The 27,251-nt window shown below is 44.4% G+C and overlaps 1 protein-coding gene across 3 annotated transcripts in view; it reads right to left on the reverse strand.

Annotated features, from left to right (window-relative positions):
- Positions 1-27,251, reverse strand: part of TSHZ2 (teashirt zinc finger homeobox 2) — a 433,168-nt gene that overhangs the window by 330,068 nt on the left and 75,849 nt on the right. The window lies entirely within an intron of this gene.

A 27,251-nucleotide genomic window follows, 5' to 3' on the forward strand; every position in this document is an offset into this window, starting at 1 on the left:
CCTGTGGCTTCAGAGCACCCTCGAGCCGGGGGAAGACAGAGGACCCCCTCCCCACTGTCCTCGGCACTCGGAGCTCCCAGGAACCTGGAAGCCAAGCCCAGCATTTCCCAGGCGCAGTGGGACGTTCTGGTCTACCAGTGGCAGTGGGGCGGTCTCTGAGTCTACTGGTATTCTGGCCTCGGACATTCCAGAACACTCTCTCCCTCTGTTAGGGTCTTCAATTAATAACTGAGGCTAAGTTGTTACTGGTTGTAAATCAGACATTGAAGAAATGCCATAGCTCCATCCATAGTGGAATTCACATGGGGCAACGGAAGGTTTTAAAACTTTCTGAAAGCCATAAAACCTCCATTTAGATAGAAATCTTAGACATTCATTCAGTTATTCATTTGCGCATTGGGGGCAAAATGGTCAATCCTGCAGAGCCAAGGCCCCTCCAGCCTGACATGTAAAACCCACCTGTGGAGAGTGAGCACCAGTGAGTGAAGGGTTAAAGCTGGAATCCTCAACACAATTCCCATCAAATTCTCGCGTTAGCGCTCTAGGATATAACAAACAGGGGCCTTGGATTTTTGGGTCAGAGAACTCAACAACATTAGCCATTGCTGTTTCCTGCTGTGATGACTTCCTTAATGTCCGCCCACCCCCAGGAGACTTAGCTCCATGAAGCAGAGATGTGTTTATCCTGTTCCCTTTCCACTTCCCAGAGTCTAACACGGTGCCTGGCACACAGTAAGTTTCCAATGCAAACCTTAAATGAATGCAAGTGAGCCCAGTGCCTGCCCGCAGAGAGCTCCCTGCCCACAGAAACGACATAAGGAAACAGAGAGATAATGACAGATGGTGCGGCAGGAGCAGGACTACATCCAGGCTACTATGAGACAAGAGAGAAGGGAGAAAACAGCCTAGGAAAGGTCTGGAAGAAAAAAAGCATCTTGTTTCTTGTTCCTTTTCCTGGAACTTTAGTCCGAAAATGACCAAGGTGGTCTATTATCAAAACAGCTAAGCCACATGCCCGGTAAATCGAGCCAGAAGACAGGAAGGTAAACAGTCATCCTATGACAATGTGTTATAGTCATTTAGGTCCCTCCCAACAGTCAAATCAGTAGGCCTACTTTCTTCTCCGAGTAACTGGCCAAAAATGTTAAAATACACATAGGAAAATAAAGAGAAAGTTTCCCCCCCCCCCCCCAAAGGCTTTATTGGGAACTCTAAGCCCTTGCAAGTATCAGTTTCAGAACCTTCTTTTATAAGAGACACAACTGAGGCTAAGCACTCAGCAGAGGGAGGGGTACTGATGATGTAATTAAAACTTAAATCTACGATCTTTGCAAAGTTTGTCAATAGCCGGAGACCTAGGATTTGCTTCAAGAAGTCTAAGTTCTAGGAGCCAAATATCAGAACAAAAGCACTAGGAATTTGGGGCAAGATGTGTAATTCATAAATGGCCGTAGAGACTGTGGAGGGACTGGAGAGAGGCTGTAGAGGGACTTTGAAGCAATTATCTGTGTTTAGGGAACTCTATACTCAAATAGGACATGTGCAGGTTTGGCCTTGCGAGTTGAAGATTCCCTTGAAAATATCCCTTAGAGCAGCCACTTGTTTCTTTGGAAGAACATCCGATCCCAGAAAAAAATAATTTCTCTTTTCCAATTGAGCTCAACTCTTGTCTCCATTCATGTGAAACTATATCTCAGAAAATGACCTGAGGCTTAGCTCATGTGAGGACCAGATGTCATGAATCCTCTCCCTACAGATACCCGCCTGTGTGTTTCCTCCCTCTGTGCACACTCACAGGCTCCTCTCTCTGCAGAGCCTTCTCTGGCCATCCTACCCAGCCTCGTCCCTCCACCTGACCTCCAACTCTTCCTCTACCACCTTCTTGCTTGGTTGGCTCTTTAGCATCCACAACCTAACCCACTAAATATTTTATATAATTATCTGTATTTTCTTTCTCCCTGACCCACAGTGAAGGTACTTGGGCAGGGATATTTGACTACTTGGCTCACTGCTATATGCCCAGCTCCTGCAAAAGGGGCTGTATAAAGTAAGCACTGATATAGGCACCCCTCCCTTTGCATGGCATCTCATGACCACAGAACTGTACAAAGTCAGGACATTTCCAGCACAGGAGTTTCAGTTAACACATGCAGTTTCAGTGAACATAACACCATGAGAGGCAAGGACTGCCTGTAAGTAATTGTTTGGATGACTAGAGCTGTTCCATACTCCTACTTGACGGGCCAGGTCACCAGGGGGAGTCCATTGTTTGCCCTACATATAACACATAGCTCCTGACAGGACACCTCTCCAACAACCACGAGTGAAGGGCCAGTAGCCTGGACATACTTGGGGATAATCTATTCTATGTTTCTAAGAACCAACCCCTTTAAGCCCTAACAAATTCCACCTTAAGCATAAACAATTGGACTGAAAGTAGACCACCCAGAGAGAGCCAAGTCTTTGGGAAGGAGAGGTCCAAGAATTTGAACAGAAAGATGGAGATCTTGGCATAAGAAAAGGGCGAGGGAAGGAACTAAAGATCTACAAAGGTGAGGGACATGGAGATAAATGGGCTCTACCACTGTGATGCCCAGTTCAGTCTGCCTTCTGTTCTCTGGTCTGTGCTGCCTCCCCACACATTCCTGTTATCATTTGTTACTTGCTGTTGCTTACATTCCTTTGAAGTGGGTTACTCCTCCTCAGGTCCAAAGAGAAGCAGCAGGACCCCCACTACGGAGATACCTAGAGACTAGAAGACACAGTCACCTGCAAGGACATTGGTGCCAGACTGAGAAATCAGGACAAGGAAGAGCTGGAGACCAAGTGTCATGGACTGAATGTGGTCCTCACAATTCATATATTGAAATCTAACTCCCAATGTGAAGGTATCTGCAGGTGGGAGTCCCTGGGATGTGACTAAGTCATGAGGATAGAGCCCTCATGACAGGATTAGTGCCCTTATAAGAACAGGCCACAGAGACCAGCTCACCCTCTTTCCACCACGTGAAGATACAATACGTTGGCCCTCTGCAACCCAGAAGAGAGCTTTCACCAGGACCTGACCATGGTGGCACCATGGTCTTGGATTTTCAGCCTCCAAAACGGAGAGAGATAAATATGTGCTGTCAATAAGCCACTCCGTTCATGGCTATTTGTTATAGCAGCTCACACTGACTAAGACACATGCCTAGGCCACTTGCAAGATGACCCCAGGCCTAGCCAGGTTCATTTTAGCTGGAGAGAACTTTGAGGGGCCCCTGTGAAGGTCTGTGTGATTTGTGATTCAATGCCTATAGCAGGGTAACCTGAATCCCCACCACTGCAGATTCAGTCTCACACTGGGAATTATTTGGGCTATTCAGAGAGAATTTAAGGCGCCCTAACTCAGTGATGTACAGGACTTTGTAGCTAGTCAACCTTTCTGCCTTGAAGCGTAGGGGACATAGTGATTAAGAACAGAAGCTCTGGACCACATGGATTTGAATCTGAGCTTTGCTACTTCCCCTGGGAAAGTCCTTGCCTCATTCCTTATCTATAACATGGAAATAATAAAGTAATACCTGATGTGTAACGAATTAAAGTGCTTGACATAGGGCCTGGCACATGAAGTAAGTGTTTAGTGCATGACAGCACTGAACACCAGGTTTTTCTCACGTTAGAAACCAAGGCACTCCCACTCTCCTGTCACTCCTGGATTTGCTCCCCCATGTTATCCACCGACAGTCCGGGCTGTACTTCTCCATGCCCAGCAGATGTTGTAGCTAAGGGTGTAATATGTCTTGTTACCACTTAAGGGACCTTCTGTGATCCAGTGCAGGCCTAAGTTCTGCACACACATAATAAAGGAGGGGCTATTAGCCCATTTTAAAGGGAAGCAAACCGAGGCCAGAGGGTTGCCACAGCTTTCGTGAGGTCTAAAAATCTAGCAAATAATAACTGGTATTTATAGCAGGAAAAAGTAGCAACTTACCGTCTCAATACATTGCTTTAGCAAAAGCTAGATATTAGTTCAAACTCTGCTTTTGGTCTTGACCAAAGGTATTTGCTTATGAAGAGTATGACCTGAGCTTGACTTGTAATTTTGAAACATAGAATAGGTGTTTACTAGGTGCAGGAAGGAAGGAAGACAAAAGAATGAGTGAGTGAAAACAAAGGAAGAAATCAGTAAAATAAAATTTTAAACATGAACGTGAGGGTCAGCCAAGCTCAGGAATGCTTGCCTTCTACCGCCATGCCCCTGGCTAACCGGACAGGGAGAGCTTAGTCCACAGTCTGTCCCCTGTGTGGACAACAGCGCCATTCGGTTTTTAGCTAATGGCATGCTCTTAAATTGCTTCTCAACCGAAGTAACGCAAAACAGGGAAGATCGTAGTGAAAAAAAAAAGAAGAAAAAGTCCACTTGAATGTCCAAATTGCTTTAAACACGCTTTACGACAATATAATTTCAGCACAAAAACTATTTTAAGAGTGCTTTGCGATTTGTCTTAAAGCAATTCAGCTAATATATAAACGCTTGTGCGCGATCGCAGGGCCTGAAACTAACCAGTGGCAGCAATGAGCAACTTCAGAGTCATCTGTGTGCCCTCCACTCTTAGCTCTCCCCGGGTTGTAAGATTTCTGTAGCTGTGGAGGTGATATTATAGTTCTGATAAACTTGATTAATGTTTATTCTGTGGCAGGCATTATTAAAAAACACCTTACCTATATTATCTTATTTAATTTTTAATAATATTTTATTAGTTTTTTTGAAACCAGAGAAGTCTAAAGAACAAAATAATAAAGAAAGCTTTGATTTCACCTGCGATACAGCAAAAGGCATTAAACAACAACAACAACAAAATTGGAAAGAGAAAGGGCAATAAATGCTTATGATTAAAAAGTTCAAGTGGAATGGTAAGAAAAGTTGTAAAATTGAAAGACATTAAAGCAACACCCTATTCCTTTTCCTTAAAGGTAGCCACTGCAAACGGGAGGTGTTTATGATTTCTCTGGTGAAAAAAGAAACAGAACTCCACACCATCTCATTCATTTTAGTCTCAGAGCGATCCTAGGAAGTGCGTGCCACTGCCGTGTCTCTCCGACTTACAGATGGAGAAACAACCCTCCAGTCAGTTCAGTAATTTGCCGAATGTCTCACAACTGGTAAAAAGGACAGGAACAGGACTGTGTCTGACTTTGAAACCTGTTTTGACCTTTTCTTTTTTTTCCCAATGAATTAAAAAAATATTTTTTAATTGATTTCAGAGGGGAAGGGAGAGGGAGAGAGAGATAGAAACATCAGTGAGAGAGAGAATCATTGATCGGCTGCCTCATGCCTGCCCCCACTGGGGATAGAGTCCACAACCCGGACATGTGCCCTGACCAGGAATCAAATCATAACCTCCTGGTTCATAGCTTGACAATCAACCACTGAGCCACCGCAGCCAGGCTGTTTTGATCTTTCCATCCGGTAACCTGATCACATTGGGTAGTTACCTTTGGCTTTGTGACACAAACAGCAATAAAATGAAAGTAGATATGGTGAAAAACAGACCACCAGCTTGGTTATATGGGCTGACCCAATACAAATATGAGGCTTCAAAATAATTTTTTTGCAGGCATATTAAGTTGGAGACATTTTACAAATCTGAATGACACGTTCCAGGCTTGAAAATACAGATGTTCCTCCAGTTGGGATGGAGTTATGTCCCAATAAACCATCACAAGTTGAAAATGTCTTGAGTTACAAATGCATTTAATACACCCAACCTACCAAACATCACAGCTTAGGCTAGCCCACCTTAAAGGTGCTCAGATCACGTGCATTAGCCTACAGTTGGGAAAAATCATCTAACACAAAACCTGTTTCACACTAAAGTGTTGACTATCTCATATAATTCATTATGAATATCATTTTCACACCATTATCAAGTCAAAAAACTACATGGAGCCATTGGAAGTCGAGGGCTGGCTGTCATTGATTTACTTGCCTAGGGAAGGTAACATTTTGGGACTGTTTGAGTAAAGATAAAGTTGATATACACATTTGGGGGTAAGCTGACAAACATAACTGAATGGTATCCCTCAATCCCACGTCTATGGCACAGACTCCTCACTGCAAATGCAAAGTAAGAAATGCATCTGTTGCCTACATAGAAGTGTGGACTGAGATGGGAACCTGTTTGCTGTGTCGCTTTGACAGATGGGAGGTGAGGGGAAGGCCAGTTGGAAGAGGAGGAGGATGTTCTGGCCTCTAAAACCCCTCTGCTGAGTTTTTTTTTTTCCTGAATTCCCACCACTAAGTGTCAGACCTCCAGCCCCGCCTCCGTCTAATGACGCACGCCTGGCTTCTGATATTCCTATCAGGGAACTTAAAGTTTAGTGAAACCACCCGATCCAACGCTTAACAAGACTTGGCATGAACAATTTCTTAGGAATTACTGCCATAAGTACCCGGCAGTTTCACATAATGGACTTTGTGATTTCATAGTTGAAAGCCCAAGGTTCTCACCCCCCACATAAAATCAACTCTCTGCAAATAGATTCTCTAACATTTAGGTAGCTTATCATTTCCAACTTTGTTCAGCATGCTCTCCGGAGCTGCCATTTTTGCAAAAGGCCGTTTCTGATGGAATAATCCAGGCACGGGACATCCCTGAGAGGTTTAAAAAATCAGGTAGTCCAGCTAACACAATGTTTTCCAAAATTAATGTACTTCTGCTAAAAATTAACATCAAATGAAGATCCCTGCAGAAGCCTGCTGCGGAGATGACTGTCGCAGTGGCGTGTAGAAGGGGCTTGATGCACTCAGCCTACTCCACACAGGTAATTACTTTCACTACTAATAGTGCCTCCCTCTCGGTGAGGGAGGTAAGAGGCTCCGGCTCCACTTAATCACAAGGCTTCTTCATTACCACTCCACCCCCTACTGGGTAAAACAATTCGCCCACTCTGTTCAGCAACTCTCACAAATGAGAAAAATTTATTAACATGTGAGCAGAGCGGGACATGTTTAGTATGTGCCAAGGAGATTACCTACTTGGTTTTAAAAATACACAGGTGATTCAAATACTTGTGTGGATCATCTTGAATTAAAGTCTTTCTGGAAAAGTTTTATTATCATAACAATACCGCTGGTTCATAACTATAGTCCAGGTCAACGCACTTGGAAAGTGTTGAGAGGTGTTAGGAGCCGTGAGAGAAGGAAATGATGGAATTAGACAAATGTGGAGTCAGTAATGGGTGACCCTGGGTAAGTTACTCACATCTGCTCTGAGCTTATTTTCCTATTTGTGAACAAGGGTTAAGAACAATAATATCTGCTCCATTCCTACTTCAAGTCAGCTCTGCCATAGGCATATGTGTGCTTCTAAAGGGTGCCATGCTATTTCAAATTGCACAACACAAACCAGAGCTTCCAGGAAAAAATGGACTTAGCGGCATAATACTTCTATCAGTAACAAATAGTGAAGAGAGGGAGGCACCTAATAACATGGTAGTGCTGCTTTACAATGTTAAATGGTACAAAATACATAAATACTATCTATACATATAAAAGCCTAAGTGACTGCACAACCGAACAACTGGTAGACCCGTCGCTATGATGCACACTGACCACCAGGGAACAGATGCTCAAAGCACAGGATGGGCTCCCTCCTGTCTGGATAAGACCTGTGGGAATCAGGCTGAAACCGGTTATCTGACATCCTTCACGGCGTCCCGGATTGCGAGAGGGCACAGGCCAGGCCAAGGGACCCCACTGGTGCATGAATCCGTGCACCGGGCCTCTAGTCTATTATAAATACAGCACTTTAGCCCAGCTGACATGGCTCAATGGTTGAATGTTGACTTGTGAACCAGAAGGTCACAGTTTGGTTCCAGGTCAGGGCACATGCCTGGGTTACAGGCTCCATCCCCAGTAGGGGGCATGCAGGAGGCAGCCGATCAATGATGCTCTCTCATCATTGACGTTTCTATCTCTCCCTCTCCCTTCCTCTCTGAAATCAATAAAAATATTTTTTTAAAAAAATGCAGCACTTTACCATGGAAAAGCTTTTTGGAAGTGAGTATACGAGGGTTGCAGCTATGACTTACTATGAAGTGATGGAGGAGGTTATCTGAGTGCAGGAGAAGTTGGAACACTGGACGTGGAGGGGCTGGAACACACCTGCTGAACTGAGGTTGCTGAGGGTGCTTGCCCTGTGTTTTTCTATGTGGTTCAGGTGGGTGCAGTTTTCTGCGTTCACCTAGTGTTTCTCTCTGGTGAAGTCACATAGACACAAAGGGAAAACCTGCGGTATGCTCAATATGTTATCAATCACATTGGAACAAATTCCTGTTTTCAAAAGAAGTGTCACAGCAGAAGGGGCGGTATTAAAAGATTAAATAAGCTAGTGATGATAAACACACAGTAGGTACTCAAGAAGTATCATGGTCCCTTGATTTCTATGGTTACTGCAATTAAACTGGGGTCAAATTCAATCCCAAACTCATAGTGGGGGGACTCAGAGAGGTTGCCAATGTTTTGCTGTTCTTCTTTTTTTTTTTTAATATATTTTATTGATTTTTTTACAGAGAGGAAGGGAGAGAGATAGAAAGTCAGAAACATCGATGAGAGAGAAACATCGATCAGCCGCCTCCTGCACATTCCCCACTGGGGATGTGCCCGCAACCCAGGTACATGCCCCTGACCGGAATCGAACCTGGGACCCTTCAGTCCGCAGGCCGACGCTCTATCCACTGAGCCAAACCGGTTTCGGCTGCTGTTCTTGATTAACAAAAACAATACGACTCTAAGGTAGCGATTTTGGGGTCTGCCACAAGAATTTTAAAACTGTGCACTACCTGACTACTTAGTCAGGGGCACTGACCTTCTTTTCCTTAGATTGCCAAAGTAAAAAATGACAACAGCCAGCGCAACAATATCTGTCAGGTGTGAATGAATCAAAATCATACCTATTTTTGGTCAGATTGGCAAAAAAAATAATATATTTTTTGGTGTGTTGCAGAATTTTAGTTATTAGTTTGTGAGTGCCAGGAGGTGAAGGTGAAAATCGCTGCTCCAGGGGCTCTCCTACAATGGTAACAGATGACTCGATGCATTTGCTAAATGTTTTCATGTTGTACCTTTGTCCTTGCCTACAACAATATCATTTCCTGTAATGAGTTTAAGGACAAAGCCAGGAAACACCATCCTTTTTCTTAAGTAGAAATTGAAAACCACTTGGTGAGAAGCAAGAATTTAGCTGCCCTTGCTGAGGGTAGAGGGGGCATTGGTGTTACTATGCACACTGTTGGATGAGCCTTAGAGATGGGCAGACCAATTTCTCTGCAGAGCCTTTTCGTTAAGTTATAGTAACACCTACACAAGGCGCTCTGTGTGGCTGGCACTACAAGAGCTTGGGATATATTAACTCATCTAAGATGCAAATCATTCTCAGTAATTGCTTTTCAAGTCTTGATGTTTCTTATCAAATTAGGTAAACCGAACAAGGTTGGAAATTCAGCCAGATTTCTAGTCCCCTGGGCTCTATGTTTTCACTGGGCAACCTCAGCTAGAAGAGACCGTCTAACTTAATGGTTGACCTGGGCTTTGGGGTCAGACTCATCAGAATCGTGGTCCCTCATGACTGTGTTTTTGGGCTTGCGATTCAAGCCCTGCAGGTCTAAGTTCTCCCTTCTGTAAAAAGGGGTTAATAAACTATCTCTTGGTGCTGTTGTGAGGATTAGATGAGATACAGGATATAGGTGGTTCAAATGGCACAAGGCACAAAGTTAGCACTCAGTAAGTGGTAATTTTTATTAATATAATTTTTACCATGTTATTACCAGTATGGGCCCAGTTGATAGTCAGTCACATTGTTAGGCATCTTGGCACACCATCCAGCTGTTTGCAATATACCTGGCACAGACCAAACTTGGCATCTAAAGACTTGGAGATGTTGCATCCCTGATTTTCCCTTCTTTTGTCCCCAATACACAGGATTGTCCTGTCACTGTAGCACTTAGATGCCTTATCCCTTAACCACTGCTGTCTGGCAGACCATGTCAGATGTCCAAATTGCTACCTCTACATTTCACTTTCCATTTACTACCAGCCAGCCTGACTGGCTTCTCCCATTGGTCCCCTGAGAATGCCTTTGCTCACTTCTTGCCGCATTGTCTGGTCCAATGGGAGCCTTTTCAGCACGTATCTTACTGACCTCTCGGCAGAGCTGACCACTCTACCCAAACACTCTCTCCTTTCTGTCTCTATCTTGAAAGTCACCCTGCCTTGATTTTCTTCCAACCTCTCTGAAAGTTTACGCTGTGTCTTTTCCTCAGGGCTTGGTGTTTTCACCCTTTACAACCACCCTCTGTATGCTCACCCGCTGTGATAGGACTTCTATGTCTTAGGACTCTAGAGTGGACACATCCAACAAAAAGCTGAGATCCAGAGGAGCAGCCAATGGCACTCTCCATTTCTCTTGAGCATCACACAATTTTCTCACACTCAACAGTCCCCTCTCAGTGCAATCTCCCCTAGGTTGAACAAATATTCAAGTTCTAGTGATTTTTACCTCCCAAATGTATCTCAATGCACTCTCTTCTCCATATCCCCATTGCCATTAGCCTAGCCTAAGCTACCATTTTTTCCCACCTTCCTATAGCATCAGCTTCCTCACTGGCATTGTTTCCTCCATCCTCAATCTACTTCAATTCATCTAGTCCAATGCAGCCAGCGTCATACTTTAAGAGATAATGTGTTTATGTGAACCCTGATTAAAACCCTGACTTCCCAATGCTCAAAGACCAAATGTAATATTGTGAATATGGCCTACAAAATTCCTAATATGCCAGATTCCCTCTATTCCAGTTATATTTGTACCATTTTATTTCTTTCACTCACTCATGCATTCAAGAAATATTTAATGAGTACCTAAAATGTGTTATGCATATGATAGTTTCTTGGATGTGCTTACCTATTCATTCAGAGGGAGAGGTGCAACTGAAATGAAATGCTTTAATCCATATTATAGTCCTGATTTTGAGTTGTATCCCTAATAGCAAAACTCTTTTGTCACATGTTTTTAGATTTGGGGTTTAGCTCTTTGGTTTACAGAAATATCTCTTTGTAAACACAAGCACACATATTTTGTAGTCTAAAGTCGAATTAGTAATTGATATAAGCCCTTCGGCCTTCCTTCTCCCCCTTCCAATGGCCCAACTCTCCGAAGCAATCAGTTATGTAGACTCTCTGACTGCACATTGAGGAAGTCAGAGAAGTTGGCATTCCAAATGCCTGCAAGGTAAGGGGTTGGGTAACAGAAACTCACCCATATTGTACACAGAGCACACTTCAATTTTCTGCTGCAGTACTCAAAGGAGATTAGAGTGCTTGCAAATTTGAGAAATTTCAGAAAAGACAGGGAGAGTGAGCAGCCAATTTCCATTGCATTTTTGCAAGTGAATATCAGGAAATTTGTTGTTAATTTTTTCCAAGGTGATGTAATCCAAACATTAGTCACGAACCTCCTTTTCAGAGATAACAATGATCTATTAATTGTCGCCCCAACTGGCCTTTTGTCAGGCTTCATTTCTCTTTGACCTTTGTGCAATTTTTTTTAAACCTCACCCAAGATTATGTTTTTAAATTGATTTTAGAGAGGGAGAAAAGGAGAGAGAAACATGGATGTGAGAGAGAAACATCGATCGGTTGCCTCCAGTACTTGTCCCGACTGGGGTTCGAACCTGCAACTTTTGGTGTTTGGGACAACATTCTAACCACCTGAGCCCCCTGGCCAGGGCTGTGCAACATTTGATGCCTCCACCACCACCTCTTAGTGGCTCAGCCTTGGCTTCCTTGTGCCTGAACCTCCTGAGTCCTCCTCCCTTCTGACTGGGTTTTCCATCTCTGGGTCATCCCAAATCATCTGGGCAGGTGCCAAAGCTCTGCCCCTGTTAATCTTTTTTCTTTCTCCAATTCCTCTTCTTACAGGACTCATTCATTCTCACAGCTTCAACTCTATAGGTGGTCCCCACAGCATCCTTTTTGCCATTGATCTTTCTGTCAAGCTCATGATCCCATATCTTCAGTACCATAGAGACTGCTTTCACTCGGGCCCATGATTCCTGCCCACCTCCTGCCTTCCCATCAAATTTACCTGTGCACTTACCTCTAAGTCCAGGTCTCTCAGGAGCACCACTATTCTCTCTGACACAATTATTCAAAATTCAGAAATGGCACTCAGGGTCCCGTTAATAACTACCTTTTAAATGACTTTCCATTGCTCTCCAAATTATGACATAAACGGGATCTGTGTCTGCTCATCCCTTTTATAATTTGACCCTTTCCTACTTCGTACAACCCTCTGTTTAGCTCTCAACTGCACGGGATTTTTCCATTGAATGGGCCAACCTTTTCCTGCTTCGTGTCCTTTGTAAATGTTTTCTCCCATGGCCTAAAATGTCTCCTTCCATGGCCTGCTCCATCCTGGCCTTCCCCTACCATCAGCCTAACACATTGCTCATTTAATTGTGAGCTTTATAATCTTTTTAAAAATTGATTTTGAGAGAGAATGAGAGAGAAACATTGATTCATTGTTCCACCCATCTACACATTCATTGGCTGCTTCTTGCATGTGCCCTGACCGGGGATCAAACTTGAAACCTTGGCATATTGGGACGATGCTCTAACCAACTGAGCTACCTGGCCAGGGCTAGTTGTGAGCTTTAATGTTAATTATCTCAGGAAGCTTTCCTGGATTTTCAGTCTGGGCTAGGTGCCTCTGGCCATCACTTGTATGGTATCAGCACATTTTTTTCATAGCAGGGAGCACAGCTGACATAGTCATCTGAGGCTGGTGTTCTCCACTAGACTGTGAACTCTATGAAGTCAAGGATGAGCCCATCCCAAGATCCCAGCGCCTGGCACATGCACACACACTCAGGAAGTCAAATGGAAAATGATGATTGAAATCATGCTTTGGCAGCTCCCATATCCGCTCTCTGAAGTTACCATCAAGCCCCGTGACGTTCTGGTTGCATCACTCCCCCTTCCTTCCTGTCCCCACCATCCTCTCTGCTCTTGTCCAGCCCCCACTCTCACCACCTATGGCTGGATTATTGCGGTAGCTCATGGTCTCCTTTGAATCTCTCTTTGCAGCAGTCGGTACTATAACCTACTGCCAGGCTCATCTTCCTTAAAATAAAAACACAGCATGTTACTCCTTTGCTCGGGGCTCCCTGTTGGCTCTTTCCTGTCTGCAGAACAAGGTGGAAAATGTCACTGGTCTCAGGGTTGCAAGGAACCCTGACTGTCATCTGGTGTAGCCATCTCTTGCTACAAACGAGGAAACGAAGGTCAAGCGGGGTTAGGTGGCTTGCCAAGGAACACAGAGCCGGTATTTCAGTCTCCATGCAGAACGGCCCGGAGGATCTGTGTGCTGGAAACACACCCACGCTCTGCAGTGCACAAAAGGAGCTACCCCACTCCCTCCCTTGATCCGCCTCGCCTGGGAGAATCCGCCCTCGCCTGGTGTACCCATGACGCTCCCAATTTTAAAAGTGAAAGTCAGACATCCCAAGAACCCTCTCATTCTCCGGGCAATCTGGGGTGCTGGTCACCCTACTCTAATCTTCATTCTCATCTCTTATCATGCTCCAGTGACCTGCTGAGTTCTCACCAGCCACACAGAAACAGCTTTCTGTTTCTCGTCCCAACTCCTTCCCACCCTCAGGCCTTTGCAGTTGCTACCCCCCTCGCCCTGTCTACACGGTAATTTAGTGTCAGACACACGAGTATCCCTGAATTGCCGTCCGGGGCTCTCTTCGTTAGCTCAGCATGCGGCACCCTCACAAGCTGAGGGCGCATCCCCTTTGCATTTCACTGCTTCCACTGTCGTCACCATGTGCTCCAAAATGGGAAGCGCTGCAGTGATCAAAATCTCAGCGCCGTGGAGAAGGCAAGCGCTCTCCTCCCCATCGCACAGGTTATTGAAAGGGGATGTTGGCTTGGAGCATTCCCTGAGCTTGACAGTGAGGAAGGCAGCCATGGAAAAGTCTGGGTCTACCTGTCTCCTTTTTATTTATTTGCATTACTCAATAGATTCAGATCTTCCTCATTATAACAGCCCAGGGCCCTCAGGCCAAGCACATCACAGTGATCTATTGTTGGGATAAAAATCTCCTGGCGATGACAGCCGGGATTGACAGGGATGTTTAAATCCTAAACTATGCTTTGGATGACATTCAATTTTTTGTCATGAAATTTCAAAATGTGACTGGAGCTTTTTCAAAGCTTCCCACATGGAGGAGACGTCAGCAGCATAAGAGGACACGAAACAGCTGGGGTTGAGTGGGAGGAAGGCTGAACTTCAAGGCCAAATACCTTGGGAGGGAGTGGGGCTCTGACGGATGAGCTGTGTGCCTCCGGACCAGCCATTTGCTTCCCTTTGCCTCGATTGCTTCATCTATAAAATGGGACTGAGGCCCACCTCTGAGGCTAAGGGAATAACACACGTCTGCTGTCTTCAGCAACCTCCCTGGCACAGAGCAGATGTGCCCTCATTTTTCATTTACAAAAAACACGACTAGTATCTATATTTCCCATGAAGCCTTTTCCGGGTCTGAGCATTCCTTTATGCTAAAGTCCCTGAGACTTAGACACAGCAATCGCTATTCTCTTTCATTTGTTCGTATTCTTCTTTTTTTTTTTTTCCCCCAAAGTTTTGTCTGGCTGTTTAGTCTGTGCCTATTTGAACTTTCCAACAAAACTTTACAAAACGCAGTCCTGTCTTTACCTTTTACACAAATCTCTGATTTTGACACTTTGTATGGCGCCCATCTCATTCTGACTTGTATCCTGGCCAGCTCATTTCTTGGTGAATAATTGAGGCACTGCGAGAAGCCTGGGGACACACAGACCAATAAATCCCGTCCCTGCCCCGTGGGAACTCCAAGTCCAATAGAAGGAACATGCACTTAAAGGCATACTTTCAGCAATGTGTTCATTTTTATAAGGTGAGTACAGTAACAGACACTGTGACAAAATGGAGACATTTAGCTTCTTAATCAAACATTTACCTTTTCAATCAAAGGAGGAAACATTTAACTTGACCAAGAATGGTCACAGAGGGCTCCAATGAGGAGGTGACTTTTGATCACAGGTTTAAAAGATGCATAAGATTTACCCAGGCCATGTGTAGGTGAGAAGTGGTGATGCACATGTCATGTACAAGCCCAGGACTGGCAAGGCAGGGACCACATCTTCATTTATTGTCTGTGCAACCAGACTGTATTTTCATTAAAATTTGGAAAAGCATCCTACATTTCACTGGATGTCCTGGAATCTGCAGCAAAATCATGGCCCAGAGAACTCCTGTAACCAATCCTTATGATAAATGACCTCTACTTTTAGCTAATGTACAGTAAAAATAACAAACACTGAAGGCAGTGGAAAACTATAATTAAACATGCGTATTTCATCAGAATGAAAAGTTATATCAATCAACCTAGACCCCAAACTAAAAGTAGAGCATTTATTTTTTAACTTGGCAGAAAAGAGTTAATAGAAGTTGGGAAGCTCTCTTTTCAGCTATCAAAACAGTTTTCCTGGACTGCTGAAAGCTACCCATTAGCTCATCCCATCCACCCTCTTCCTTTAAAAAATATTAATTTTAGTGTTAAAAATGACTCATACTTACTGTATTTAAGTAATAGAGAAAATGATAGAGAAGACAGTTTAAAAATCATCCAATATCCAGCATCCAGAAATAACTAACCTTGGTTGAATTGTACTTCAGATGTGTTTCTATACACGCATGTGTTTGGAAGGAGATAGCTGGATGGATGGATGGAAGAAAGGAAGGACAGATGGATGGACAGGCAACTGTGTGTCTTCCCTCCCCCTCCACCCCACGGTGAATCATTTCCCTCCCCTTGTGGTGAATTTACCTGCCTGACCCCCAGTGAACAAGAGGAAACAGCTCCTATCACATGCTTAAATCCTGCAATTTCCAGATTCCTAAAGTTGACATCCCTGAGGGATTTTGAAAAATCATCCAGGGATGATGTCAAAACAGTTATTTTTCATGATATCAATTAAAATCTAAAATAGTTTATGGGTTCTCGGAAATAGGACAGAAGTGAGACTTTACTTAGAGGCACTCTCATTTGTGACGACAAGGAATGAGAAGACCAGAAAGAAAATCTTGTCACCCAAGCTTACAAAGTGTGAAGAGGGCCCAGCAGGGTGAGACCCGGGTCTCCTAGAGATGCCATCGCAGACCTGCTGGGAGCACCCACTAGACAGCCCCGAGGGAGTGCTTGCTTCTCAGACTGGACTCTCGTAGCCCCCACGTGGTAACCGTTATTTTGTCATCTGCACTGAAGATACTCTTTGGGCCTCAATGGGCACACCGTGCTCTTTTAAAAAAGCTGGGAATGTTGGCTGTGTAACTTCAAGGAAATGTAATCGAATAGGAGCAAATGGATTTCCTGAATGGCCTCTGCTCCAACCCATTGTACAACGTAGGCAGCATCTCTGGCCTGTACTCACTAGACACCGGTACCAACTCCCCAGGTGACAACTAAGAATGTGTCCAGACGCTGTCACTATCCTGGGGGCCCAGGGTCAGGGTCAAACCCCCCCGGGCTGAGAACAAACGCTGTAACATCCGACAATGCAACGTTTTTTGGCCTCCAATTAAAAAAAGGCAAAAGCGATTTTTGTCTTTGTTTTTTAGACACCCAGACTGAGGACGTGACCGCACAGACGTCGCTGGACCGAGAAGAGAGGAAAGGAGCTTGGAGTGGGGATAAAACCCCATGTCCCCCGTGTTGGACCAGAGGAATCCGCTCTGGGTTTTCCTAACCTGTACCTTTAAGAAGGACAAGAACAGGTGAGTCCTGGAGACAGACCCCTCCCCGACGCCTGGCCTTTTAAAGCAACAGTAAATACAAAAGCAGGGGACTGGAAACCTTGCAGACTTTGCTTTTCATCAGGCGCTCTAACAGGAAAGAGGGGGAAGGAAGCAGGACGGCTCTGACTTTTTGGGTGACTTGAGATGTCAGTGCAGCGCCAGTGCCGGCAGCTGCAGTTGCTTCATCGTTTGCGGACAGGAGCAGTTCAGGAATTGTGAATTTTAATTGTCCAGTCGGAGCTCAGATGGCTGGTAAGACAGTGTCTAGAAGCTCTGAAAGATGGTCGCTAATTAATGAACATGAAGCCCTAGTTTTGAGGCATCTGAAACAAAGCAGGCCCCGGCTCTCTGCTCTGTGTCTACTTCGGGGTCTCCGGGAAAGAGCTGGCAGGGGAGGAACTGACAGCCAGCAGGGCCCCTTTCCTGCGTGGCTTCCCGCAACTTACCGACGCATCACGTGGAGAGATTTTTCTCTCTACATCTGACTTTTATCCTGAGCAAAAACTATCACTTGAGGAGTCACCTATGTAGGTGCTATTTAGTAATATAAATGTAAGTGTTAGCATCTTACTAACCGAATGGAAAATGGTTTTGTTCTAACGGCTGCGAAACTTCCCCATCCCTCAAGCAAACAGGACCCATTACTTTAAACACCTCAGTGTCTCGTAATTGTTCAAAAATGTGTCAAGCTACCAGTAATTTAAGTCCCGTCAGAAATAAATCTCAGGCACTCACTTCTTCCAGTCAGCCCCTGGAAAACACGCCCACATGTCAATTACCGGAAGCCTTGGTGCCGTGTCTTTGTTCTGCATTTGTGTAAATAGAGAAAGGTTCGTCCTCAGTAACAACTGTTTTCGAAAACCTATATAAATGTTTACGTGGACCTCTCTGTAACACCACCTCCCAGAGGCAATAAAAGCCACCGTGTTGGTAAACACACACACACACACACACACACACACACACACACACCCGCCACACACTAAGTATGTGCATTGGGTAATAAATGCACAAGTGTGAAGTATCAACTTGTAAATTATTCTTTCCATAGAGGCCTGACCTTAAAGTATTTACATTTAAAATTGTAAATCAAAACGAGCTGAGTTTTCAGAACATGACAGTCACTGGCTCATTGCCACAGCATCCACAGAAGATGGCTTCACAGATCCTTTCAAAATCACCGGTAAATACATGAGTAAGAAAACTGGGACCATAAAGCAGAAATAATCCACACAATTGGCAGCTAATTAAGAGAGGCTATTCGACAGTTTCTCTGTGTAAAGTTATTCCCCACAAGTAAGACCGAAAATCTTGGGAATAGCATCTGGTCCCTTCCTGCAATGCATACATCGTTGTAAATAGCCATAAACCTAGCCATAGGTTAGGGGTGTGAGTAGCTTCCTAGCATCTTGCATTTCGAATGCAACAGTATTTTTATTAAAGATTAGAATCAGTGAGTCATAAAATCACCCCTGCCCATTGTGGCCTGAGGTCTCCATGCTAAATCAGGTCACTGTCACTGAATTTCAAAGAAGGAGGAGAAGGAAAAGAAATTTGGTTGCCCTGATATTAATTGTTCCCTGGTTCTCAAAGGATGTAGGCACTGAACAAATAAACACGACTGAAAAACACACAGATGGACAATGCAGAGATGTTGGAACGAGACCCCAAGTGGTCTTCCTTCCAGGGGTAAATTAGACTAAGGTGGTTTTCATTAAGCAGGAACAGGTCAATGTTTCCTTATTAACATGGTGACAATGGCATGTTAATAAGAAGTCATCCCTTTGCAAGCATCTAACTGCCAAGCCACTGGATGAACGGTTTCCTCCATCCCATGGAGTCTTTACACATTTCCTTTCTCTCGTTCTATGGACATTTGGGCGTGTGTGTGTGTGTGTGTGTGTGTGTGTGTGTGTGCGTGCACTGACCTCTCCCTAGGCAGGATTAGGAAACATCTACTAATGTTTCCTTCAGGAAGCAAGGGATTTTGCTAACCTGCTTCCCCGTAGGTTTCTCTTCCCCGGAATGTTCCCCATCAACTTGTTTGTCACTGGGATTTAGATAATGATCCTGCTTGGCGGATGGTAGTTTTACTGATAGAAGTAAAACCCTTTTTTCCTCCTCCTTTCAGGAAGGAAGCTAATAAGATAAATCATTAATTAAAGGGGCTGCATATGGGACAGATGGAATTCTACCCAAGTGGCTGCCTCCCCCAACAGTTGAGGGGGTAAAAGCACCATAAATCACTCATGGTCTAGCAGCCTTCAATAGGGCCCGTCTTGCCCCTCGCAAGCGATGATAAACAACATATACTCCCAGTGCAGCCCATTAGGTATTCCAGAGGAGGTGAACTATGCGATAACGCATTTATCCTTCTTGGGAAGGTATCTCTTCATGTTTCACGTGGCACGGAGCAAGCACACCCAACTGAATGACCCTAATGAGGATTAATGCCTTATTCCTCCGAGGGGCCTGGCTCCTCTCCCCGTGCGGGAGTGAAAGAATAACACCACGGGGTAAAATGGCTCCTGATGCTTCCCTGAGCAGTGAATCTGGCACGGCACACACGTGCTTTCCTTTCTCTTTTGTTCTTCTACTTTTTTTTTTTTTTTTTTGAGAGCTCTTAAATCCAGTTGGCACAGCCACTGCCTTTCAGTTCGTTACGGGAACATGAGTGACAGGAAATCTCTCACAGGGTCCTTCGTCCAGTCAACATTAAGTTGAAAGATACTAAAAATCAAAGATCATATGAAACCAACACTTTCTCTAAGTATTACAAGTCCTATGAGTGCCTTACAGGACTTACCAACAATACCATAATTTAATTTTGTCTTTATGGGATCTTTTATTTATTCATTCAATAATTATTTCTTGCCCTGACCAGTCTGGCTCAGTGGATAGAGCATTGGCTTGCAGACTAAAGGGTCCCAGGTTTGATTCCGGTTAAGGGCATGTACCTGGGTTGCGGACACATACCCAGTGGGGAGTGTGCAGGAGGCAGCTGATCAATGTTTCTCTCTCAGTGATGTTTCTAACTCTCTATCCCTCTCCCTTACTCTCTGTAAGAAAAATCAATAAAATATATTTAAAAAAATAATTAGTTCTTAAGCTCCTACTTTGGCCTCTGCTCTATCTTATGCAAATGGGATTGATATGATGTAAATAAACACACATTATTGATCACACATAAATAAACAACAAATAAATAAATCACATATAGATAGATAAGTAACCCTACATAAATAAAATGCCAGCCGTGGTGAATTCCATGGAGGCAGGACTTCAGAAATGACTGAGGAACTCGACCTAATCTGGATATTTAAGGCAGGCTGCTCCGAAACTAATGCCCGTGGTGAGAATGAAGAGCTACGTATGGTAGGCAGGGCATAGGAGAGGAAGACAATTCAGGAAGAATGCACTGCTTGCAAAACAAAAGTCCTAAAGTGAGAAGAGGCATGACGATGTAAGAAAGCGGTACAGGCCAGTGAGTCTGGGGTACAAAAAAAAGCGGGGACAAGGACCAAAGCTGGGGCTCAGGAGTCAGGCTTCGCAGGTCCCTGTAGGTGATGATAAAATGCTGGATTTAATCCGAATAAACCCAGGGTTGTAGGTTGAACTGTGTCCCCTACTATATATGGTGGAGTCCTAATCCAGTGGGACTGGTGTCCTTATAGAAGGAAGGAAATTTGGACAGAAACACAAAGAAAAGAGGTGCCACATGGTGACACAGACGCACAGAGGAGGATGCCTGTGAGGGTGGAGGCTGAGATTGGAGTGACACACCTACAAGCCAAGGGCTGTCGGCCACAACCCGAGGCTCAGAAGAGGCCAGGAACAATCCTCAGGAGACTTCACGGAGCCTGACTCTGCCTACACCTTGATTTGGGGCTTCAGGCTCTAGAATCATGAGGGAATACATTGTTGTTTTAGGCTGCCCCACTGTGGTACTTGGTTCTTGGAACCCCAGGAAACTAACACACCCAGGAAACCACTAGAAAATGCTGTCGAGGAAGGAGTTTTAAAGGAGGAAGGAAGGGAGTGATATGTCCCATTTTCAAAAGACCCTCTGGGCTGCAAAAGGAACATGGCCGTATTGGAGAGGTCAGGCATGGAGTGGGACATGCCTTGGAGGGCCCCGAAAGCACTGGGTGGGGGCTGTGCGGCCTAGGAGTGGGAGCTGGCGTGGCACTTGCCAAATGCGTATTCTTGGCGTGGAAGATGACGCAGAGGGCGAGAGAGAGGGAGCGTGCTTTTCCGTGGCGCTCCTTGAACGTGGGCACGTGCGCTCCTATTCCACACAAAGATGGAATCTGCAGACCCCAACTGGAGCCTTCGAGTGATGTTAGAATTATTTTACCACTTCACACATGGACTTGTTTTTCTCTGAATTATAATTGCTTTTTACATAATGAAAAATCTGCTCAAGAATGACAAAGCATAAAGAGCTGCTTCTCACCTCCTGTAAGGGTGCAGCAGAACAGGGTGCCCTGAAACAGGAAACAAGTTGGTTCAATAGGGAATAGTCAATGGATTCAGATGAGATAGAGACAGAGATAGAGAGAGCAAGCTAGATAGCTAGACAGACAGACAGACGGAGTCAAATCTACAATCATTAGTGTCCAGTCCCCATGGGGAAGATTCTGACTTTGTCATAAATGGACCAGAGCGACTCACTGGTCCTCGCCCAGCCTTATAGATCACCATAAAACAATCATGACACACGCCTTCAGGAATCTCTGACTGTGGGTAATGTTTAGCACATTGCTGCTGCAGAACACCTTCGAAATAGGAGCAGTGCGCCCCCACTCCATTCAGGCACCTTCTTCTCTGAGAGGCAGACCTTATGCCAGAGGAGGTGTCCTGAGTTGAAAGCAGAACCATGGATCTGAGGTCTTGGTTTGGGGATTTCATAAGCAGCCATCCTAGCATTTAAAAGTGCTTCAAGGGAACCAAATGCGAAAGCTCAGAGGTTTCTCTCCCCTCCACTTCCCACTTCCCTTTACCCAAAATGTGGGGGCCCGACAGAGGGTGTGGTGGGAGAGGGAGGGAGGAGCGAGCCTACATATTTTGGCATCTGTGTTTGAGAAGGGGCCCTGGGTCCTGCCTCCCAGTTGCTATTTGCTGGGCTGACCCCTTGGCCACTAATGGTGTCGGTGGTGAGGAAGGCAGCATATAAATTAGTCCTTTACACGAATTTGGCAATTCAGAAGCAGAAGAATATTCTATTCTGATGCCTCATGGAGAAATGCCACCTCCCAGGGCAGACTAGAAACACTGCTGTGCTTTAAGTAAGCAGGGCATCGCGAGGAAAAGGCCAGCAGGCCCAGAGGGGCCTTTAGCCAGTGATGGTCCCGCAGCAGTCGGAATGGACATGAGGCCAAACTGAGGACCCCAGAGAACCTCCAAACCTTAGGCCCTGGTGGTGGGACCCAGTTCAGGAGGCTGAATGGACCTAGCTCCTGATTTGACTCTGATTAAGTTCTGTCATCCAAAGGCATGGGTGGCCATACAAATAACTAAATTCAGCTACAGAAATAAATAAAGGTAGGTGGCTTGCTTCATGGGCTCGAGGCCTCTACACTGATGTCTACTGCATAAGTCCCTCCTCCTGGAGCATTGGTCGGAATAACATAGGTGCCCGTCCATTCAACAGCAAGGCGTCCATGACCCCTTCCAGAGAGCACGTGCTTCAGGCTGCTTTCCAGGGGGTTGGGATGGGCCACACTCGACCATCCATGATGTCCCTGGGGCCCGACAGTGTCTGCACTTAGCCACACATCTTGTTCTTAAGCATGCATAGTTATGCAACATCTCTGAATCTGGGATTCTTTGGGATTTGAATATGACATTTATCATTCTGTTTTCACCTTCTACTTGTAGGTCTTTCATGCTTTTCAGACTCCTTATCTCTTTTTTGTCTCTCCTGCAGCTGTTGGGAGTAGGAGGGAACAAGGTCATGCTCCCTCTGGCAGACGGGATGACTAAAGCACAGAAAGATTTGGTGACATGTCCATAGTCACGGAGCATAAAACAATCATCCCAACAACAACACCAACACCAACAACAGCTCTTTGCAACCATCACAGTAACCTTGCTACTCTTTAATTTCCCTCTACTGCCCCCTAATAGCTCCTCCTGCCCCATCCTTAGGTGTGAACAACCCACTAAGTAGGTATCATTCTCATCTTCCTCCTGCAGGGAAGACGACTGCGGCGCAGTGAGGCGAAGTGCACCGGCAAGGACCACATCCCTGAGGCAGTGTCCTATGGCACATGCAACAGACACGCTGACCTGCTAACTAAGCCCTCAAAGAAGATGCCCTCCACTGTTCCATTCAATCCTCAAGACGTCCAACAACCCTATTAGCCTGTATTGAGGTTAGAGAGGTTTATTATTACAAGGGAGAGCGTAAACCCCACAGGCGAGCAGGCACATGAGGAGCCTCCCCGTCCATCCGCCCTGCACATGGAGGACTTGACAGCATCTTAAAGGCAGGAGGACTCGGAAGTCCAGACACCTGCAGGTTCACTTCCTTGTAGTCCTTCCTGGAGCTCCGCACTTCTGTAAGCTCCTTGCACATAACACCGGAGAGAGTGCACAATTGTGTGTGTGACTTGATCGATAACGAATTTCAATCTCCTAATTGCATAGGGGCTCAACATTTTAAAAATTTCAACAAGAGGAAAAAAGGGGTTACGATGAGAAGATCTAACGAAATTTCAAAGATAATTTCGACTCTTTGTGACTCTGTCCCAGTGGGCTGACTTCAAAACCTAACCCTCACATAACATGGGAACTTACTTTAGAGAAGAAGAGGTGTTGAGACTTGGGGCCAAGTGGGTCTGATGCCAAGGCCCTTGGTTGTTACCACTTGACCTTTCAAGCCAGGGCCAGATATCTCCGTTATCTCTCCTAATGTTTCAGGTTTTCCCCCTGTTCGAATCCAGTCCAGCATAGAGCTACAAAAGTGTATAGCTAAGTGGCTATGTCACAGAGACCTGTTGACTATCTTGCTGATTGACCAAAATAACACTGATTTGATCCTATCTGAAACTTTTATTTTAAATGCCTCAAATAACCCTCAATCTTGCCAGCTCTTGCGAGCCAAGTGCTGCCATGTAGATACGGTAATTGGCTGTATCCCTATTGAGAAACACAACTTGAGGCTTCCCGTTCTAATACGCAGCAACACACACAGTGTCAATTTCCTACCGAGTTCAGATGGGTCTATTGCAGACTACTATTCAATATATATGCTGTTTGCTAACACTCACCTGTAAATTTGTGTTTATTCTTCCTTCCTCGAGCTCTAAGTGCAATCTACTTTAATTTCCCCCCTTGCCAAATATTCACTTGCTGACAAACACACATTCAGATTTCCTTGCATATTCATGCCTGTGATTTTGTGCTCAAATTGAATTCCCAAGCAAATCAGGATTGACTTGTGCATACCCACATGCAGGTGCACGCACATACCCCCCCCTCCCCCCCCCCCCCACACACACAATTTCCATTCACTTATAGTCACAGGAAGGCATTTAAGGAAAGATGAGAAGGGTGCCTCGAAATAACATACTGGGAACCAGCACCCCTTCGTAGGTAATTGGAACTATACTGTGAGGTCCTATCTTCTGCAAAGGTTGAGCTGGAAAAGTAGCAATATATTTCTAGTTAAAAATCTACCTTACAATCTTTAAACTGTTCATAAATTATGTTAGACGTGGTTTTATGTACATATCCCTATGCAATGATGCTTGTTATAATACATAATATCAACAGTAATGTGCATATATATAGTAGAACAGAATTTTGGAATATTATATATTATTTTACATTAAAATTTTCTACCAAATGCATACAGTTGTAAACACCTAAATGAAATGCATGTATATTGTAACTCCTTAATACCCTGAAATTATATTGTCACAAAATAATTATTAGGATGGTTCCATTCACTTTTATTATTTCCTTTCTGAATTTGTATTATCCCAGGATTTTCTCTAGCTTATTGTTTTGTGCTCATGAACCTCACACACTACAATTTCGGATGATTATCTCCTATGTTTATATGGTACTTAACAATTTGCTGAGCAATTTCCTGTAGATTATCTTATTTCACCCTAATGATAGCCCTGTGGGGAAGACACCATTAATTAAAAAAAAAATCTTTGTTAATTTTTACTTATGTGTTTTTAATTTCAGCCCCAAATAACATACTTAAATCGGGGGTAAAAAAAAATGCTCTGACCTATAGTTGGGAGAATGACCCCAGAAAATGTCAGGGACTAAACATGAAGACTGTTAACCTTTATTTCAAGTGGACTTCCTTTGAGATCTGAGGTAAATGAGTGAAGTGCATTTGTGGATTTCAAAATGGAATTTGGCCGAAACCGGTTTGGCTCAGTGGATAGAGCGTCGGCCTACGGACTGAAGGGTCCCAGGTTCGATTCCGGTCAAGGGCATGTACCTTGGTTGCGGGCACATCCCCGGTGGGGGGTGTGCAGGAGGCAGCATATCAATATTTCTCTCTCATCGATGTTTCTAACTCTCTATCCCTCTCCTTTCTTCTCTGTAAAAAATCAATAAAATATATTTAAAAAAAAAAAAAACAAACAAACAAAAAAAAAACAACAAAATGGAATTTGAACTTAACACACACACACACACACACACACACACACACACACACACACAGTGTCTCTTTCAATTGCCAAATCCAAAGAATCAAGCCATTCGGAGGACATCACACTGAGAAGCCTAGAGTTTTTCTAGACCCTTCCAAGATGACATTTTAAACCGAACCCCCAAAAGGAACATAAGAAAAATAAGTATAACTTGTCAGTCGAAGAAAATCTATTACGGGTAACACATGAATGAGAACAGTCCAAAAAACTCATCTTGGCCTAAGCTCCAATTTTACATGTTTTCAGCTCTTTGACTCAGCATAACTCTTGCTGCTAATACCCAGGTCTTGCCAAGTACCGTGTAGAGACCCATTTTCAGGAAGGAACAGGAAATTGGGAAGACTCAACTTTTTAAAGAAATACCTTTGGATGACAGTGTGAATAGAATAAGAACTGTGGGGATGTTTTACATATTAGCAGCAAGGCATTTCCAAACTAAGAAGCAGGGTAACATCTCCTGAAAAATAAAAGTTCTATACCATAGACCCTTGACATTTATAAGAGACATATTCTGCAGCCTTCAAAACCCCTTAATTTATGAAGCCACCAAAGCATATATATTCCCTCATAAAATGCAGTGGGGTATAGCTGAGAAATTTAAGTGACTTCTTTAGGTTCTTAGGAGCTGTCTAAATGTAGAACCAAAAGTCATTTATAAAGAATCGCCTGCTTCATGTGCTCTGCTTTAAAACAACCCCGGCAGACAGAGGAGACGAAGTTCAACGGGGAAGCTGGAAATTCACATTGTGCGGCCGCTCTGGGCCTCTCACTAGCAAGTGAGCCACTCCCACGTCTGAGCATCACCCTGCGCAATACACACTCTACCTCAAATGGCCAACATGCTGCGTGTCATGAGACTTGGGTTATCTCTCTGGTAGACAAAACCATGATACCACGTCTGCAAACGTCAGGAAGTTATCGTATTATTAAATTGCTAACAGACAAAACAAAAATCGTGAACCACTGGGTATTCCAAAGAGATGCAGTTTCGTGATAAACTCTGGCGAATCTCCCTGAGTGGGAGGACAGGCAGTTAGTTCAGCTCTTCTTAAGTGAATGTAAACAGGAAGAAAGACATCTGAAGATGTCCAGGAGAATGTGAAACTCCCCGGATACAGACAGGCTGCAGAAGTCATCGCTGGCCTCAGAAGAAATCTCAGAGCTCCAGAGGGCCTTTAACCAATTAATAACCTCTAATTAACCCCGCTGAAACACTTTTATAGCATCACCCCTGAAGGTGGAGTGAATTCAGTGGAAATGACAGTTCATGTCCCAGTCAAAAAGCATCATGGGTACATTCTGTCATCCGTTAGACCCTGTCATCAGTATAGATTGCCATTTTTGTAAATCATCTTTTATTTGGGGACGGAGGGAGGTATTGATTTTTTCCTAGTCTTTTCTCGGAATGTTAACCTTGTTTAAGTTCTTCATTTCCTCCTGCCTGGAGCACCATGTTGCAATAGAATTAAATGCATAGTAAAATGGCCATGTGAGAAAGGTTTATGCATGATGTTAAAACCCGCTCCCTTGATAGATGGAGCCATTAGGGTCTGGAATCCACTGCATTAGTCTACTGAGCTCAATCCAACAACATGCCTTAAAAGTCTCACAGATTTGTTCAAATGCTAATGAGCTACACCACCCAACCTCATCTGCTGTAGAAGGATCTTATATTTCCAGGGTT

This window comes from Myotis nattereri, assembly GCF_964212035.1.
Source record: "Myotis nattereri genome assembly, chromosome: 8".
Lineage (NCBI taxonomy): Eukaryota > Metazoa > Chordata > Mammalia > Chiroptera > Vespertilionidae > Myotis > Myotis nattereri.